This window comes from Bombina bombina, chromosome 3 (genome assembly GCF_027579735.1).
Source record: "Bombina bombina isolate aBomBom1 chromosome 3, aBomBom1.pri, whole genome shotgun sequence".
NCBI classification, from domain to species: Eukaryota; Metazoa; Chordata; class Amphibia; order Anura; family Bombinatoridae; genus Bombina; species Bombina bombina.
The window spans coordinates 57,874,370-57,894,532 of record NC_069501.1 but is presented as its reverse complement, the minus strand read 5'-3'; positions in this window follow the sequence as shown (position 1 = coordinate 57,894,532).

Below are 20,163 nucleotides of genomic sequence, written 5' to 3'. Positions count from 1 at the left end.
GCCTGTAAAAAAAAACACATACAATACCCCCCCCCCAACATTACAACCCACCACCCACATACCCCTAATCTAACCCAAACCCCCCTTAAATAAACCTAACACTAAGCCCCTGAAGATCTTCCTACCTTGTCTTCACCATACCAGGTTCACGGATCCGTCCTGGCTCCAACATCTTCATCCAACCCAAGCGGGGGTTGGCGATCCATCATCCGGTGCTGAAGAGGTCCAGAAGAGGCTCCAAAGTCTTCCTCCTATCCGGCAAGAAGAGGACATCCGGACCGGCAAACATCTTCTCCAAGCGGCATCTTCAATCTTCTTCCATCCAGTGCGGAGCGGGTCCATCTTGAAGCAGGCGACGCGGATCCATCCTCTTCTTCCGTTGTCTCCCGACGAATGACGGTTCCTTTAAGGGATGTCATCCAAGATGGCGTCCCTCGAATTCCGATTGGCTGATAGGATTCTATCAGCCAATCGAAATTAAGGTAGGAATTTTCTGATTGGCTGATGGAATCAGCCAATCAGAATCAAGTTCAATCCGATTGGCTGATCCAATCAGCCAATCAGATTGAGCTCGCATTCTATTGGCTGTTCCGATCAGCCAATAGAATGCGAGCTCAATCTAATTGGCTGATTGGATCAGCCAATCGGATTGAACTAGATTCTGATTGGCTGATTCCATCAGCCAATCAGAAAATTCCTACCTTAATTCCGATTGGCTGATAGAATCCTATCAGCCAATCGGAATTCGAGGGACGCCATCTTGGATGACGTCCCTTAAAGGAACAGTCATTCGTCGTTCAGTCGTCGGTCCGGATGGATGTTCCGCGCTGGAGGTCTTCAGGAACCTGCCGCTTCGCTCCGGATGGAAGAAGATCGAAGATGCCGCTTGGAGAAGATGTTTGCCGGTCCGGATGTCCTCTTCTTGCCGGATAGGAGGAAGACTTTGGAGCCTCTTCTGGACCTCTTCAGCACCGGATTATGGATCGCCAACCCCCGCTTGGGTTGGATGAAGATCTTGGAGCCAGGACGGATCGGTGATACCTGGATGGTGAAGACAAGGTAGGAAGATCTTCAGGGGATTAGTGTTAGGTTTATTTAAGGGGGGTTTGGGTTAGATTAGGGGTATGTGGGTGGTGGGTTGTAATGTTGGGGGGGGGGGTATTGTATGTTTTTTTTTACAGGCAAAAGAGCTGAACTTCTTGGGGCATGCCCCGCAAAGGGCCCTGTTCAGGGCTGGTAAGGTAAAAGAGCTTGTAACTTTTTTAATTTAGAATAGGGTAGGGAATTTTTTATTTTGGGGGGCTTTGTTATTTTATTAGGGGGCTTAGAGTAGGTGTAATTAGTTTAAAATTGTTGTAATATTTTTCTTATGTTTGTAAATATTTTTTTATTTTCTGTAACTTAGTTCTTTTTTATTTTTTGTACTTTAGCTAGTTTATTTAATTGTATTTATTTGTAGGAATTGTGTTTAATTAATTTATTGATAGTGTAGTGTTAGGTTAATTGTAGGTAATTGTAGGTAGTTTATTTAATTAATTTATTGATAGGGTAGTGTTAGGTTTAATTATATCTTAGGTTAGGATTTATTTTACAGGTAAATTTGTTATTATTTTAACTAGGTAACTATTAAATAGTTCTTAACTATTTAATAGCTATTGTACCTGGTTAAAATAATTACAAAGTTGCCTGTAAAATAAATATTAATCCTAAAATAGCTATAATATAATTATAATTTATATTGTAGCTATATTAGGGTTTATTTTACAGGTAAGTATTTAGCTTTAAATAGGAATCATTTATTTAATAAGAGTTAATTTATTTCGTTAGATAAAAATTATATTTAACTTAGGGGGGTGTTAGTGTTAGGGTTAGACTTAGCTTTAGGGGTTAATCCATTTATTAGAATAGCGGTGAGCTCCGATCGGAAGATTAGGGGTTAATAATTGAAGGTAGGTGTCGGCGATGTTAGGGAGGGCAGATTAGGGGTTAATACTATTTATGATAGGGTTAGTGAGGCGGATTAGGGGTTAATAACTTTATTATAGTAGCACTCAGGTCCGCTCGGCAGATTAGGGGTTAATAAGTGTAGGCAGGTGTCGGCGACGTTGTGGGGGGCAGATTAGGGGTTAATAAATATAATATAGGGGTCGGCGGTGTTAGGGGTAGCAGATTAGGGGTACATAGGGATAACGTAGGTGGCGGCGCTTTGCGGTCGGAAGATTAGGGGTTAATTATTTTAAGTAGCTGGCGGCGATGTTGTGGGGGGCAGGTTAGGGGTTAATAAATATAATACAGGGGTCGGCGGGGTTAGGGGCAGCAGATTAGGGGTACATAAGTATAACGTAGGTGGCGGTCGGCAGATTAGGGGTTAAAAATTTTAATCGAGTGGCGGCGGTGTGGGGGGACCTCGGTTTAGGGGTACATAGGTAGTTTATGGGTGTTAGTGTACTTTAGGGTACAGTAGTTAAGAGCTTTATAAACCGGCGTTAGCCAGAAAGCTCTTAACTCCTGCTATTTTCAGGCGGCTGGAATCTTGTCGTTAGAGCTCTAACGCTCACTTCAGAAACGACTCTAAATACCGGCGTTAGAAAGATCCCATTGAAAAGATAGGCTACGCAAATGGCGTAGGGGGATCTGCGGTATGGAAAAGTCGCGGCTGAAAAGTGAGCGTTAGACCCTTTAATCACTGACTCCAAATACCAGCGGGCGCCCAAAACCAGCGTTAGGAGCCTCTAACGCTGGTTTTGACGGCTACCGCCGAACTCCAAATCTAGGCCTTAGGTTGCAAAACGGCAGCCCCCACTGTCATATGGACAATACAAATTTACGGCTAGATTTAGAGTTTTGTCGGTAACAACCCGCGTAGCTAACGCTGGCTTTTTTTCCCTGCACCTTTTAAATACCGCTGGTATTTAGAGTTCACAGAATGGCTGCGTTTTCAGTGCGTTAGGCTCCAAAAAGGGAGCGTTGAGGCATATTTACCGCCACTGCAACTCTCGATACCAGCGGTGCTTATGGACGCGGCCAGCTTCAAAAACGTGCTCGTGCACGATATCCCCATAGGAAACAATGGGGCAGTTTGAGCTGAAAAAAAACCTAACACCTGCAAAAAAGCAGCGTTAAGCTCCTAACGCAGCCCCATTGTTTCCTATGGGAAACACTTCCTAAGTCTGCACCTAACACTCTAACATGTACACCGAGTCTAAACACCCCTAACCTTACACTTATTAACCCCTAATCTGCCGCCCCCGCTATCGCTGACACCTGCATATTTTTTTAACCCCTAATCTGCCGCTCCGTACACCGCCGCAACCTACATTATACCTATGTACCCCTAATCTGCTGCCCCTAACACCGCCGACCCCTATATCATATTTATTAACCCCTAATATGCCGCCCCCAACGTCGCCTCCACCTACCTACAATAATTAACCCCTAATCTGCCGACCGGACCTCACCGCTACTATAATAGATGTATTAACCCCTAAAGCTAACTCTAACCTGAACCCTAACACCCCCCTAAATTAAATATAATTTAAATCTAACTAAATAAATTAACTCTTATTAAATAACTTATTCCTATTTAAAGCTAAATACTTACCTGTAAAATAAATCCTAATATAGCTACAATATAAATTATAATTATATTGTAGCTATTTTAGGATTAATATTTATTTTACAGGCAACTTTGTAATTATTTTAACTAGGTACAATAGCTATTAAATAGTTAATAACTATTTAATAGTTACCTAGGTAAAATAATTACAAAATTACCTGTAAAATAAATCCTAACCTAAGTTACAATTAAACCTAACACTATACTATCAATAAATTAATTAAATAAAATACCTACAATTACCTACAATTAAACCTAACACTACACTATCAATAAATTAATTAAATACAATACCTACAAATAAATACAATGAAATAAACTAACTAAAGTACAAAAAATAAAAAAGAACTAAGTTACAAAAAATAAAAAAATATTTACAAACATTAGAAATGTATTACAACAATTTTAAACTAATTACACCTACTCTAAGCCCCCTAATAAAATAACAAAGACCCCCAAAATAAAAAAAATGCCCTACCCTATTCTAAAATTAAAATAGAAAAGCTCTTTTACCTTACCAGCCCTTAAAAGGGCCTTTTGCGGGGCATGCCCCAAAGAATTCAGCTCTTTTGCTTGTAAAAAAAAACATACAAAAACCCCCCCCAACATTACAACCCACCACCCACATACCCCTAATCTAACCCAAACCCCCTTAAATAAACCTAACACTAAGCCCCTGAAGATCTCCCTACCTTGTCTTCACCACGCCGGGTTCACTGATCGATCCAGAAGAGCCTCCGATGTCTTGATCCAAGCCCAAGCGGGGGGCTGAAGATGTCCATGATCCGACTGAAGTCTTCATCCAAGCGGGAGCTGAAGAGGTCCATGATCTGGCTGAAGTCTTCATCCAAGCGGGAGCTGAAGAGGTCCATGATCGGGCTGAAGTCTTCTATCAAGCGGCATCTTCAATCTTCTTTCTTCCGGATCCGACGCGGAACATCCATCGTCACCGACGACTTCCCGACGAATGACGGTTCCTTTAAGGGACGTCATCCAATATGGCGTCCCTCGAATTCCGATTGGCTGATAGGATTCTATCAGCCAATCGGAATTAAGGAAGGAAAATTCTGATCAGCCAATAGAATGCGAGCTTAATCTGATTGGCTGATCGGATCTGCCAATCGGATTGAACTTGAATCTGATTGGCTGATTCCATCAGCCAATCAGAATTTTCCTACCTTAATTCCGATTGGCTGATAGAATCCTATCAGCCAATCGGAATTCGAGGGACGCCATCTTGGATGACGTCCCTTAAAGGAAGTCGTCGGTGAAGATGGATGTTCCGTGTTGGCGGGATGACCATGGATCCGGAAGAAAGAAGATTGAAGATGCCGCTTGATAGAAGACTTCAGCCCGATCATGGACCTCTTCAGCTCCTGCTTGGATGAAGACTTCAGCCCGATCATGGACCTCTTCAGCTCCCACTTGGATGAAGACTTCAGTCGGATCATGGACATCTTCAGCCCCCCGCTTGGGCTTGGATCAAGACATCAGAGGCTCTTCTGGATCAACTGGTGAACCCGGCGTGGTGAAGACAAGGTAGGAAGATCTTCTTTTTTGTAACTTAGTTCTTTTTTATGTTTTGTACTTTAGTTAGTTTATTTCATTGTATTTATTTGTAGGTATTGTATTTAATTAATTTATTGATAGTGTAGTGTTAGGTTTAATTGTAGATAATTGTAGGTATTTTATTTAATTTATTTATTGATAGTGTAGTGTTAGGTTTAATTGTAACTTAGGTTAGGATTTATTTTACAGGTAATTTTGTAATTATTTTAACTAGGTAGCTATTAAATAGTTATTAACTTATTAATAGCTATTGTACCTGGTTAAAATAAATACAAAGTTGCCTGTAAAATAAATATTAATCCTAAAATAGCTACAATATAATTATAATTTATATTGTAGCTATATTAGGGTTTATTTTACAGGTAAGTATTTAGCTTTAAATAGGAATAATTTATTTAATAAGAGTTAATTTATTTCGTTAGATAAAAATTATATTTAACTTAGGGGGATGTTAGTGTTAGGGTTAGACTTAGCTTTAGGGGTTAATACATTTATTATAGTGTTGGCGAGGTCCGGTCGGCATATTAGGGGTTAATACTTGAAGTTAGGTGTCGGTGATGTTAGGGAGGGCAGATTAGGGGTTAATACTATTTATTATAGGGTTATTGAGGCGGGAGTGAGGCGGATTAGGGGTTAATACATTTATTATAGTAGCGGTGAGGTCCGGTCGGCAGATTAGGGGTTAATAAGTGTAGGTAGGTAGCGGCGACGTTGGGGGGGGGCAAATTATGGGTTAATAAATATTATGTAGGGGTCGGCGGTATTAGGGGCAGCAGATTAGGGGTACATAGGGATAACGTAGGTGGCGGCGGTGTGCGGTCGGCAGATTAGGGGTTAAAATTTTTTAATAGAGTGGCGGCGATGTGGGGGGCCTCGGTTTAGGGGTACATAGGTAGTTTATGGGTGTTAGTGTACTTTAGAGTACAGTAGTTAGGAGCTTTATGAACCGGCGTTAGCCCGGAAAGCTCTTAACTACTGACTTTTTTCTGCGGCTGGAGTTTTGGAGTTCTAACGCTCACTTCAGCCACGACTCTAAATACCGGCTTTAGAAAGATCCCATTGAAAAGATAGGATACGCAATTGACGTAAGGGGATCTGCGGTATGAAAAAGTCGCGGCTGGAAAGTGAGCGTTAGACCCTTACCTACACAACTCTAAATACCAGCGGGCGGTAAAAAACAGCGTTAGGAGCCTCTAACACTGGTTTTGACGGCTACCGCCAAACTCTAAATCTAGGCATTAGACTTTTTTTCGGTATTTTAAAAAAAGTATTTGCAGATTCTTCTCAGTCTAATTGTTGCTTTAAATATAGCAGTTGTTTAGTGTTTAATATGCCTTTAAAGTATTTTTTATATACAAAAATAATATCTATAAAAAAATATAATATTTTAAGAACACTTTAAAAAATTAAAATAATTTGCTGCTTCAGAGAAGTCAATGAATATACTCCTTGAAAAGCAACATAAGTAGGTTTCCTTTGGCCAGTCAGTTGCTCCTGCACAGTACAAGCAATCCTTAGCCTAGATTTAGTTTTTTTTTTAAATAAAATATGTAGTGTGAAAAAAAAAAACTTTCTGCAGCATTGCAACTCAAAAGGTGCAATTCAAATAGCTTTGTACCTGCACTTCATCAATCATAAAGGGACGTGAAACCTCTAATTTTTCCTTCAGGATTCAGATAGAGCATTCAATTTTAGCCAATTTACAAATGACTCCTATTATCTAATATGCTTAGTTTTCTTGGTATCTTTTGTTTAAAAGCATACATAGGATGGCTCACGAGCTGGGAGCAATGTGTTGAGCTATCTCCCAGTAGTACATTGCTGTTCTTTCAATAAAGAATACCAAGTAAATGAAACAAAATTGATAATAGTCGTAAATTGGTAAGTTGTTTAAAAATGTGTACTGTATCTGAATCATGAAACAAATGGTATTCTATGGTGAATATTCACTCTGAAATGAAAGGATTGGGATCTGTACCTAGTAGGACCTAGATAAGCTACTATTGAGCATTGTTCACTGAACCATATAATGAACATATCACTTTTACAGGATGTGCTTGTACATATGATTATTAATCGTAATGTAAGGTATTGGTTGGTTACAGCATGAAGCTATAATTCAAATACACTTTGCATGTATGTTACAAGAAAGGAGTATTGAGCGTATTTTCTTCAGAGAATAAAAGTACAATTTGAAGACTTCAATATACCTTTAACTTTATGCAAACCCTGATACACAATAAATAAATACATATATACTGTAAATGGACTATTGAGGCATCTTAAAATTTTGTGTTCAAAGTTAATGCTTTGTATAATTGTAACTAATTGGATTTGCATATTTACTCAGAACTTAACTAAAGGGTTATGAAACATACATTTATGATTCAGATAGAACATACAATTTTAAATAACTTTCCAATTTACTTCAATTATCTAATTTCCTTCGAACTCTTGTTATTCCTTGTTAAGAAGAATACCTCAGTAGGCTAGCTGCTGATTGGTAGCTGCACATATATGCCTTCCTGGTGTGTTCAGCTAGCTCCCGGTAGTTTATTGCTGCTCCTTCAACAATAGAACAAAGCAAATTTAATAGAAGTAAATTGGAAATGTATTTAAAATTGTATGATCTAACTGAATCACAAAAAAATAAAATAAATATTGGGTTTCTTGTCCCTTTAAGCATCTCTTGTTCACTGGCTGATAAGGATACCTCCCAAATCTGTATGTAAAAAGGGACCCGATCTGACTGGAATAAAAATGAAAATTTCTGAAATGAAAAAATATTTCTTAAATTGCCATAAAGAAGAAAAAAATTGCAGCCATTACTCCTTTGTGTTTACATGATAATTTTTAAGAAAGAAAAATATAATTATTTTTGATGACTAAACTTAATTTATTTGTATATTTATAAAGCTTGGTTTGTTTATTACAAAAGAAAACATTGTAGCTGTTTTGTTGAGACTAAACAGAAAAAATTGAGTTCTTTCCAACTTCCAAAAGTGTTACCTTCTCTTTGATTTAATATTTGCATATTTAATAAAACAAATGTGTTGCTGAAACATTTTAGAAAAAAATGGAAATTAATTAGAAAGAAAAGATAATACTGAAAAAAAACAAGCAAGGGCTGTTTGAACAATATGTGACTGCAAATAAACAATAAACACCTACACAGGTAAATATTTCAGTAAATGTGGTGACATAATTATATTTTGTGGAGCAATTTGAGGATGTTCCTCTTAAAATGAACCAGATAATATTTGCTCAATTGATATCAAATGTTGACCCCCCCTCCAACATTTTGTCATTGACTACTTCCAATAGCCACCAAAACTCCAACTCCAAGGTTCCATATACTGGCACTAACATAATTTTGTCATACAAAGAGGTGTAGATGATTTTCATTTGCTTCCATTTTTTTACTTTTTTCTTCTTTAACTACAAATTCATAGACTAGTACATATAATTAATTTTATAACCAATATAGACGTAAAAATAGACACTAGAAAGTTATTTCACAGATTGTTTTACTGTTGAAACTGGTTAATAGGCTTTACAGTAGCATGAAACATGTAAAGAAAAAGGGTTGATCACACTCTTGCACTTGTTTTCAGTAGATAATAATTTCTGAAATAAGGCAAAGAATCCATTTCTCACAAGTAGAGACTTTGTACATTTCTCAAATGACTCCTTGTAGTGCATGGGGGTGTGGCTGCTATCGCCACCCACCAGGAGCTCTCATTAAAGGGACACTAAACCCAATTTTTTTCTTTAATGACTCAGATAGAGCAGGCAATTTTAAGCAACTTTCTAATTTACTCCTATTATCAAATTTTCTTTGTTCTCTTGCTATCCGAGCCGGCCCGTTTTTGATTTAGCACCTTGGTAGCACTTGCTAATTGGTGGGTACATTTAGCCACCAATCAGCAAGCGCTACCAAGGTGCTGAACCAAAGATGGGCCAGCTCGTAAGCTTTACATTCCTGCTTTTTCAAATAAAGATACCAAGAGAACAATGAAAAATTGATAATAGGATTAAATTAGAAAGTTGCTTAAAGTTGCTGCTCTATTTGAATCATGAAAGAAAACATTTGGGTTCAGTGTCCCTTTAACAATCTATTTGAGTACACACAGTGAAATATTTTCTTTTCCTTTGTGCTACATTGAAGTCTTTCGTTACCCATTGTTGTGCAATATGGTGTATTCACTTGTATGGATGGTCATTTAAAGGGCTCAAAAGTTAGTGCACATGATCGGTAATTGAATAGTTTGGATAATTTTTATACTTGGAGAAGATATTTTGTCTTTATTGTTATCTGCATTGTTAATCTGCCTAGTTCGTAATCCCAAATCCAAATACTCAGTTTTAAAGGGATATGACTTGTCTGATGTGTTATTCTCTAGCAACTCAACAGAAATGTCTTGTTGTTATAAGGCATTAACTGTCTCTTCAATGACTAAGCTAGAGCATTGTTTCACAACCGCGGTCCTCAAGTAACCCCCAACAGGCCAGATTCTCCTTATAGCTGAACCCGTGCACAGGTGAAGTAATTAGCTGATCTGTAACCATGGTTACTAACCTGCTCTCACCCATAAGATGATTATTTCACCTGTGCTCTAGTTCAGCTATAATTAAAACCTGCCCTGTTGGCGGTACTTGAGGACCGAGGTTGAGAAACAATGAGATGGAGCATGCAATTAAAAAAAATATTCTAATATCAAATTTGCTTTGATCTCTTGGTGTCCTTTGTTGAATAGCAATTCTAGGTAGGATGCTAGGAGGCTAGGAGCCTTAGATCTACATGTGTCTTTAGCATTCCCAGGACATACTTGAAACCCCAGGACATACTTGAAAATGAGAGAAATCTCAATGTATCCTTCCTGGTAAAATATTTTATAAATAAATAAATTCCACGGCAGCAGTGTTTATAACTATGTAAAACATTACTATAAATATTTTTGCAAACACTGCTGCCAGATAACTAAAGACACATGCACGCTCCTGAGCTTACCTGGGATTATTTTTTGACAAAGGATACCAAGAGATCTAAGCCAAATTGTTAATATATGTCAATTGGAAAGTTATTTAAAACATCATGCTCTATCCAATCTATTTTGACTTTACTGTCACATTAACTTAATGTGCTCACAAACCATAAAAGTGCTGCTGAGATAAAATGAAACATATATGAATATATACACACACCCTCTCTGATAAAAACTAATCATAAAAATATTATTTTCTATAAGGGTTAAAAGGTATATGGTATATGACATGGTGTTTGACTGCAATGGGCTATATTGTATATATATATATATATATATATATATATATATATATATATATATATATATATATCAAAAAATATGTGTGTGTGTATATATGTGTGTATGCATGTGTATTTATGTATACATACATATATATACACATACACATGTATACATATATCCAATTAAATACCTTAACATTTGAAAAATCATTTTTGTGATCAACCTCTGAATGTCAATGGGTATTCCGAAGGGGTAAAGAAGGAGGGAGGGGGGGATACCCTCTTGAGAATTGAGCTCCTTTTATATAAGGATTAGTACTGACATCACTAAACTGTTATCTTTTGATGCCAGTGATTCACTTTTGCTTAATAGGTGTTTAATGTCCTTTTAATAGCATTTTATCTAGAGGTGATAACATCAGGTTTGTCACTCTTCTATGGCACACTGTAATCTAGGTATTTATTCACAAGTAAAGCAGATGTAGTTATCCTTATCAACCAGATAGGATTAGTTGGGGAAATAAAAAAATAAATATATACTGCAGCAATAGTTCTGACTTAATTTAAAAAACAAAAATCATAATTCTCTTTATGTTATAGAACATTGTCTCTTTAAAATAGCTTTAAATATAATTTTTTTGTCCAAATTCTGAACAATAATAGAGCGATGTAATGTCTTATCTGCCTCATTTACTGTATAAATAATTATTTAATGAATATCCCTTTGTATATTCTTGTATTATACAGAAATCTGAATTAGTCTGTGTCCATTAACGCTTTTTGAAATACACCTACACATAGCATAATTTATTAAATCCATGCTTAACAACTAATGTGTATTAGGTAATAATAATTACTTTAACCTCCCTGGGAAGGAAGCCAATATTCCCATATTAGATGTTCCTAATTAGGAATTAATTAAAATGTATTGCAAATATTACTTCCACCTATTCCTTGAGTTCCTTTTACTCACAGGATGTTTCACAATGCACAAGGTCTGAGAGCTTCTAATTAAAAATAAAATTCATGCCACTAAAACATTCAAGTTGTTATAAAGGTTAAAAAAAACAACTCTTGAAACTCAGAGGAGTAATTAATGGCTAGTGACCAACGTGCACAAAAAGAGTTTTCTATGTGTGGGCGTATGTTATAGTAACGTAATATTTCATAAAGAAAACTTCAACACCTCCAAGTCAATGTGGGAAGACAAAGAACAATAGATCTTTCAAACCCAGCTTTTGGTATAATAAGTGATTAAGTATGTAACAAAATCTGCAGACACCAAGCTAGAAGCCGCCTACTTTGATCAAGCTATGCATAGCAACTGCAGATATAATTAATATAAATGTATATAATCCCAGAGCACTGACAGCAACTGCAGTTAATGAGACAAACACCCAGGTGGAATCCACACCAAATACACATTATTGCACAGTGACATAAACAGCAGGAGAAATAAACTAAAGGGACCAAAAAGTTACAATTAAAGGGACATGTGTTTTTAAACAAATTTCCAATTCGCTTCTATTATCGAAATTGCTACATCTCCTGGTATCTTTAGCAGGAAAAGCATATCTAGGTAGGCTTAGGAGCAGAAATGCATTACTGGGAACTAGCTGCTGTTTTGTAGCGGCACAAAAAATGCCTCTTTTCATTGGTCCACCTGATGTCGTCAGATAGCTCTCAGCAGTGCATAGCTGCTCCTTCAAAAAGAATACCAAGAAAATGAAGCAAATTTGATAAAATAATTGAATTGGAAAGTTATTTAAAATCACAAGTTCTATTTGAATCATGAAAAATAATAAGAATCTTGTTGGGTTTCATGTCCCTTTAAATGTTCATGGGTCACATAGAGGGAACAATAAAACAAACAAAAAAACAATGTACTTATATTACCAAATGTATCTTTCTCTTGATATCCTTTGTGGAATATTAGCACCTCTCCATGGCAGTATAGTGGCAAAGGCTCAGGATTGTGCACGTGTCTTCACCACTAAATAGCAACAGTGTTTGCAACAATGTTTATAACAATGTTAAACATATAGACACTCTTGTGCCTTCCTCTAAAGAAAGAGAGATCAGTGTTTAACAAATGATACCAAGAGGAAAAGCTAATACAAATAATAATGCAAATAACCCCTGCAAAACAAAACACAACTGGGTATTGGCTGGTCGTGCGACTTCCACTCTGGATTGGCTCAATGCTTATGGCTTACAACATTCCCTTTGTTTTAAACACATTTTTTGGAAGTTAAACACATATGTATCTAAGAAGAACAGAATAGAGGGTTCTGTTCTTCTTAGATTCCCTTACCTGTGTTGTGGCAAGACACCCTGGAGGAGCGGCCTACTTATCCTGGATGTACCCCATTTTATACCCCCTGGATTTGCATATAAGAGGACTTCCTTAACCAATTATTCATTGGACTATAAAGTCTGTATATTCCTTCATATATATCTGCCCTCTGGTTTATATTTGTTTATATTGTTGTCTCTTATTGTATTTGTATATCCTTACATATTATTGTTGCTTTATTATTGGTTCACTGAATCACCTAGTTATCTTAACATACTGCTCATTACCCACATTTATTTTGTGGTAAACCTTATTTGCCTCTAGGCGTCTCTTACAAGTACCCTGGTGACGCTTGCTATCACCAAGTGTACTAGTTGTTGATTTTTTATCACATATGTATCTAATTGTTTTAAAGAAGATAAACACATAGATAAAGTCAGCTCCAAAACAGCAATGCACTACTGGAAGGTAGCTAAACACATCTGTTGAGCCACCAATCAGCAGCTAGCTCTTAGTAGTGTACTACCTAGGTATGCATTTCAACATATTACAAGCTCTACCTGAACCACCAAAATGTAGTTTTTTTAATGTCCCTTTTTCATTTTTCTTATAATTGTTTTCTACATTCAGGTCCAAGATTTTCTCCAAGATTTAAAAAAAAAAATAAAAAAAAAAATAGCTCCAATCTGTAATTATGTTTGGGTAATAAAAAGTCCATAGCATATAATTAGTCTTTTAAGCTATTTGGAAAAAACTATTAATCACAGAGTCTATCACAAATATCACACGCATTGCTGAGATGGTCAATTTGTCTTTTGAGATGGAAGATGTCAGGAAAGACACTAGAGAGGCAGACAGTGCAAAGCTGTCATCCATCAAGAGATTCATCCATGATCCCATGTTGTATTCTGTATCAGCTAAAATAACACATATTGCCTGTTAGACTCTTTTACTTGTAAAAATGTTTCACAGTTTTTAACTTCTTGATGATACAATGGAACCAAATATGGTCCTGTTAAAGAAACACTGAACACCTTGTAGTACAATATATTCCTGCAATCACACTGCTAATGTCTATTAAATGATAATATAATCAGCTGCAGGGGGCGGAGCTTAGCCGTGCAGGAACATGGCTGCGTCCTGAGTTTGCTCCGGTGCTTATCCAGTGCTGCTGGCTCCTAAACATACAAAAATGAAGGCAAGCTAACTCTCTCATACCCAGCTTGCGCTACCCTGATACCCAGTGACCGGGATACAACAAGCGGTCTGTCACTCTCCGCGCTGAACACTGTATAACGGAGAGACCTTGCGGCGATACACCGTCCGAGACCATCTCCCTTGCAGGAATTGACCCGCGACCAAGTCAGCTGCCAGACCCACATCCCCGGAGGCATCCGCTACCACACGAGAGCTCCGACAACAGGTACAGAGGGCTGAGGCGTTACTGGGACACTAAACAGTCTATCCCAACATCAGACGCCATTGCGGCCTACCCGGTCCACGCCCGCCCTACTCGCACCATACCCATGTGGCAACCGCATGGGGAACAAAATTGACCACCTACAATAAACATAACTACACCCCGAAATATAAGGGACACATCAGAAAATCTGGTCTTATAAAAGGGGGACTTTAACAACAGCACTACCCATTAATACACACCGCTGCTCAGGGGAGAAAAAAAAGGGGGCACACCTGCACAGATTACACTACCAAGCACTGCAGGAGGTGTCCAGCACACATCACTGTGCTACAAATACAAACGGCTAAACACCTCTATCTGACACTGATACTCCCCTGTGTCACTCCACGGTCAATGTTAAATGGCGTCAAGGCAGAAGCCCAAACCTGATAAAAAGACATTAATCACATCATCATCAGCTATGAACAACTTTTTTCATAAACCAGACTGTGAAGCTGCTGACACAGCCAAAGACGCACAATCACTAGAAACACAGTCGGAGCCAGACCAGCTGTCCTCACCACAGACCCAGCAACTTAATCTCATACAAACAACAATTTCCCAACTACCATCCAAATCTGACCTAGCAGACTTAAAAACATTTATTAAAATGGAAAGGTCCTCTCTCAGGAAGAATATTAACGAACTAGGGTCAAGGATAGAGTGTCTGGAAGAAGGACAAGATACTTTAAACACCATGGTATCAGATTCCAATCATCTGGCGGTAAGACAGGAGATCCTTATTCACTCTCTCCAACTTAAAGTTGAAGACCTCGATAACAGAAGCCGCAGGAGCAACTTACGAATACGCGGTGTACCCGAAGAGGCGACACAGGAATCTCTTCACTCTTACCTACTACAATTATTTGAGTACATCATTCCGTCCTTAAAACTCACAGAGTCTTCCATGGAGCGTGCATACAGGGCCTTGAGACCCCCCTCAAAACCTCCTAATCCCCCAAGAGACATTATCATAAAATTCACCAGTTACCTAGAAAAAGAGTCCATATGGAAGCAGGTTCGCTTGCAGAGAGAAATTAAATTTCAAACATACAGCATCCAAATATTCCAAGACATATGCCCCTCCACCATTGAAAGGCGCAGAGAAATCCACCACATCAACCAGGTTCTCCAAGAGAGACGGATACGCTACCGCTGGGGCTACCCCTTCAGCCTCATAGTTCAACAAGAAGGCAAGACCTTTATCTATAAGGAACCGGATGATCTAGACATGTTCTCCAAGGGCCTAAACATCACCTTCCCGCCACAGAATCAACAACCGCACAACTCATCCACCCTCAAACCTGACGGCGCACCCAAACCCCAGAGACCACAATGGTCCTTGGTCAGCAAGAGGAAAAAGCTGGACATTTAATTTAAAACCTCTAGCTCCCACTAATCACTGCAACATCAGAAAAGCGGAGTACCATTTGGTACAATCTCCTATATGCTGGCAGCCCGCATGGCGTTAAAATGGACTTCCACCAAAGGACGCTGATAAGTATACTGTTATAATGATATACTGCTTGAATGTTTTGCAATCGCTCTATCTGATGCCTATGTTTATTATAATCTGCACCCCGGGAAAGTAAATTCTTGTACATAGATACACACAAACCCTACGTTGGGAGTGGGCCTTAAACACTCTTTCAGTTATGTCCACTACTCCCACCTTCCCAGGGAAAACCAGGGCTCATATAGAATGCTGGTTTAAAGAAATAGAGAACTATTTAGAAATGCACAGGCTTAAAGATAAACTAACAAAGGGTAATTACTTGCTCAGATCAGATAAATATACGCTTACCCACATGTAATGTTCTGTAGATATTTTTATCTGATGCCTGTGTTTCTCTTACTCTGCACCCCGGAACGTAAACTCTGGTATATAGATACATACAAACCCAAAAAGTTGGGAGTGGGCCTTAAACATTCTTTCAGTTATCCCCACTACCCCCACCCTCTCAAGGAAATCCAGGGTTCACATAGAATGCTAGTCTAAAGAAATAGAGGACCATTGAGAAACACACAAGCTCAAAAATAAACTGACAAGAGGTAATTTCTTTCTATCCACATAGTATTAGGGAAGCTGAGTAGCTATGCACAAAATTACTGCCTGCTCCAATACTCTTAAGCCAGGGCACCAGCAGCACACAGGATTAGCCACCCCCAAATCCAATAGGTTCCCAATGTTGGTATCTCTTGAACCTATTGTTTGTGTTTATTTTGTACATGTTTTCATTTTGTTCATTGTATGTATGTTTCAAAAGATAAATATAATGTTTCACTCAAGGGCAGCTGTCCTTGGTCCGCCCACCGCCCCACTACGTAAACTTTTCCACAAGCAAGTTCATATATCTACACACCTACAACGTGACCTAGCTACCACGCATATAGATAATGGCTAACACACAAACACACTCCCATGTCAACAACAACATACACATCTACTCAGTCAACGCAAAGGGCTTAAACATCCCTAGTAAGAGAACTTTAGTCGCTAAAGAATTACACACCCATAAGGTTGATCTCACATTTTTACAAGAGACCCACTTTCGAAAAGGAAGGGAACCTCTCACTTTTAAACACAAACATCACACCTGCTATTGGGCTTCACATTTTAAGTGTAAAAAACACGGAGTCGGCATACTGATATCCAAAAACACCCCCTATACACTTATACAGGCCATCCGAGACAGAGAAGGCAGATATCTTATCCTGGTAGGGCTATTATATGGCAGGCCAGTAACCCTGGTCTCCTTATACGCACCTAACACAGCTCAACACTCCTTCATGAGGAAGATATCTAATCTTATCCTGGAACATCAAAAAGGGAACCTCATTATATGTGGTGACCTCAACATTGCACTTAATCCCACTATGGACTGCTCCTCACAGCACTCCTCTGTACCCACCTCCCGCATAACAAAGATTAACTCATGTCTTAGGAATATTGTCGTTTGGAGGACCCTACACCCCCAGTGCCGAGACTACACATTTTACTCTTACCCACACGAAACATATACACGAATTCACTATGTACTGACCGATGTTGGGGGCCTTTCTCTATTTAACTCAGCTAAAATCTCCCCAATCACTTGGTCGGACCACGCCTCTATACTTTGTACAATGACCTGGCCCTCAAAGCCAATCAAAGACTACATCTGGAGACTGGACGAATACTTGTTGACAGACCCAACAGTGACACCCAGTATCACGACCGCACTCCTAGACTACTTTGAACATAACGATAACTTAGAGGTCACCCCCCACACGCTATGGGAGGCACATAAAAGCGTTATCAGAGGGGAACTAATAGCCATTAAAGCGCAGACCAACAAAGCTAAAAGAGAATTAACCTCCTCTCTCATTTCAAACATAGAGTGTCTAGAACAGTTGCACAAAACAACACCCACAGATAAAAAAATACTTTCTGACCTAACACAGGAAAAGCAGACACTGGCCACGCACCTAAACAAATCTCATAAAAGACAATCGTTGTACGCACAACGTAGACACTACGAAGGCAGAAATAGATCTGGCAGACTTCTAGCCAGGTATTTAAAGCAAAAGGCACACAAGAAATACATTATGCAAGTTAAAGATGACTCAGGTCACTCACAGAAATCAACTAAGCAAATCCTGCTAACTTTCCAAACCTTCTTTCGTAAACTCTACAACATTCAAAAACCACACAACCACGACACAGACCAGGAGGAGACGAGAACCCAACAAATAGAGGAATACCTTAGGGAACTACAATTGCCACATCTGACTTGACTCCCAACAAGAGCAATTAGAGACCCCAATCACCCTTTCTGAGCTAAAATTAGCCCTAAAGAATCTGCCAACTGGCAAGGCCCCGGGTCCGGATGGTTTCAGCCATAAATATTATACAACGTTCCAAGACATCCTTAACCCATATATGCTAAATTACTTCCAATCAATAGATGAAAGTAAATCCTTCCCCTCCAGGGCACTAGAAGCCCACATCATACTAATCCCTAAACCCAACAAACCACAGGACCTTCCCAACAGTTACCGCCCTATCTCACTGCTAAATACCGATGTCAAGCTCTACGCCAGGATTCTGGCGTTGAGAATGAACAAGATTCTTCCCGACCTGGTCCATCTCGACCAGGTCAGCTTTGTGCCCGGTCGGGAGGCAAAAGACAACACGGTCAGGGCCTTAAACCTAATTTACTATGTTAAATCCAAAAATATCCCTGCGGTCCTGTTATCCACGGACGCAGAAAAGGCCTTCGACCGTGTTGTCTGGGACTTTATGCGAGCAACATTGACCCGAATGAGTCTGGGAACAAAGATGCTTACTAGAATTTTTTCCTTATACTCCCACCCAACAGCAAGAATCCTAGTCAATGGCACTCTATCCTCCCCATTCCCCATATCCAATGGAACCCGCCAAGGCTGTCCCCTATCCCCACTCCTTTTCGCATGTGTCATTGAAGCCCTGGCGGAAAAAATTAGGAAGAATCACCAGATAACTGGAATTGACATAGAAGGACGTGCATATACAGTCTCCCTGTTCGCTGACGACATGCTTTTCACCCTCACCAACCCGGCCACTTCAATCCCTCAACTCCTAGCTGAATTCTCTAAATTTCAACTCTTGTCAAACTTTGTAGTCAACATGACAAAATCCGAAATATTAAACATAAACTTACCAGACACCTTATTAATTCCCAACCAAAGAGTAACCCCATTTACCTGGTGTCCCCGTTCTTTGAAATACTTGGGAATTTATCTAACACCCTCCCTGGATGATATCTTCCAACAAAACTATATACCCATCAAACACACTATAATAAGAGACCTTTCGTCTTGGGGCTCCAAAAGGCTATCCTGGTTAGGGCGCATAGAAGTCATTAAGATGAATGTGTTCCCCAGGATACTATACCTCCTTCAGACCCTCCCGATTCCTCTGCCCCGATCCTACTTACCATCCCTACAAAAAGCATTTAGTGACTTCATATGGCGCAGAAAACCACCCAGAATAAACAAATCAATAATGCAACTACCTAAAATTCAAGAGGGCTTGGGAGTCCCGAACCTTTCCGCATACCGTCAGGCTATCTTCCTCCAGAGGTTGGTAGACTGGAACATACATTTTGACCACAAAAGGTGGGTCCCCCTAGAGCACCTGATAATGAACAAGAGACACCTGGGGAGGATGTGCTGGGGTGATCCAAACATACTCAAGAGAAATAGAACAGACAACCCGATGATCCAAGAGACATTTCAGATATGGGAACGCACTATAAATACCACACACTATATCTCATCCATTCCATCCCCATTGACTTCCATGATAGAAAACGGTGAATTCACAGTACGCCCCTACACCCACCGAGACACCACGGACGCTCCAAACAGGGACTTCACGATTAATGCAATGACCAATAATGAAACTATTCTCTCACAACCAGATCTGATCTCGAAAGGCTATGCATGCTTTCAAAACTGGTTCACATACCGACAGGCAGTCCACTACATATCCACACACAAGGGACATAATAATATGATTAGACCACTAAATACGTTCAAAACACTCTGCACCCAAACCCCTCCTTTGAGACACACAATCTCAACAATTTACAAGATACTAACACACCCCCCTCCAGGGCACATACCCCCGTACTTAGAGAGCTGGGAACGAGATCTAGGAGTTATAATTCTGCCCCAAGCCAGCGCACAGATGTTTTATAATGCACTGAGATCCTCTGTCTCATCATCTATACTAGAAATCAACCTCAAATTACTACATAGATGGTACCTCACCCCGAGAAAATTACACTGTCTATTCCATACAAAAAACAACAAATGTTGGCGATGTGGCCATGTGAATAGTGATACTGTACACATGTGGTGGTGGTGCAACACTATCCAAAACTTTTGGAGGGAGGTCATTGCCGAGATAGAAGCTATATTAGAAA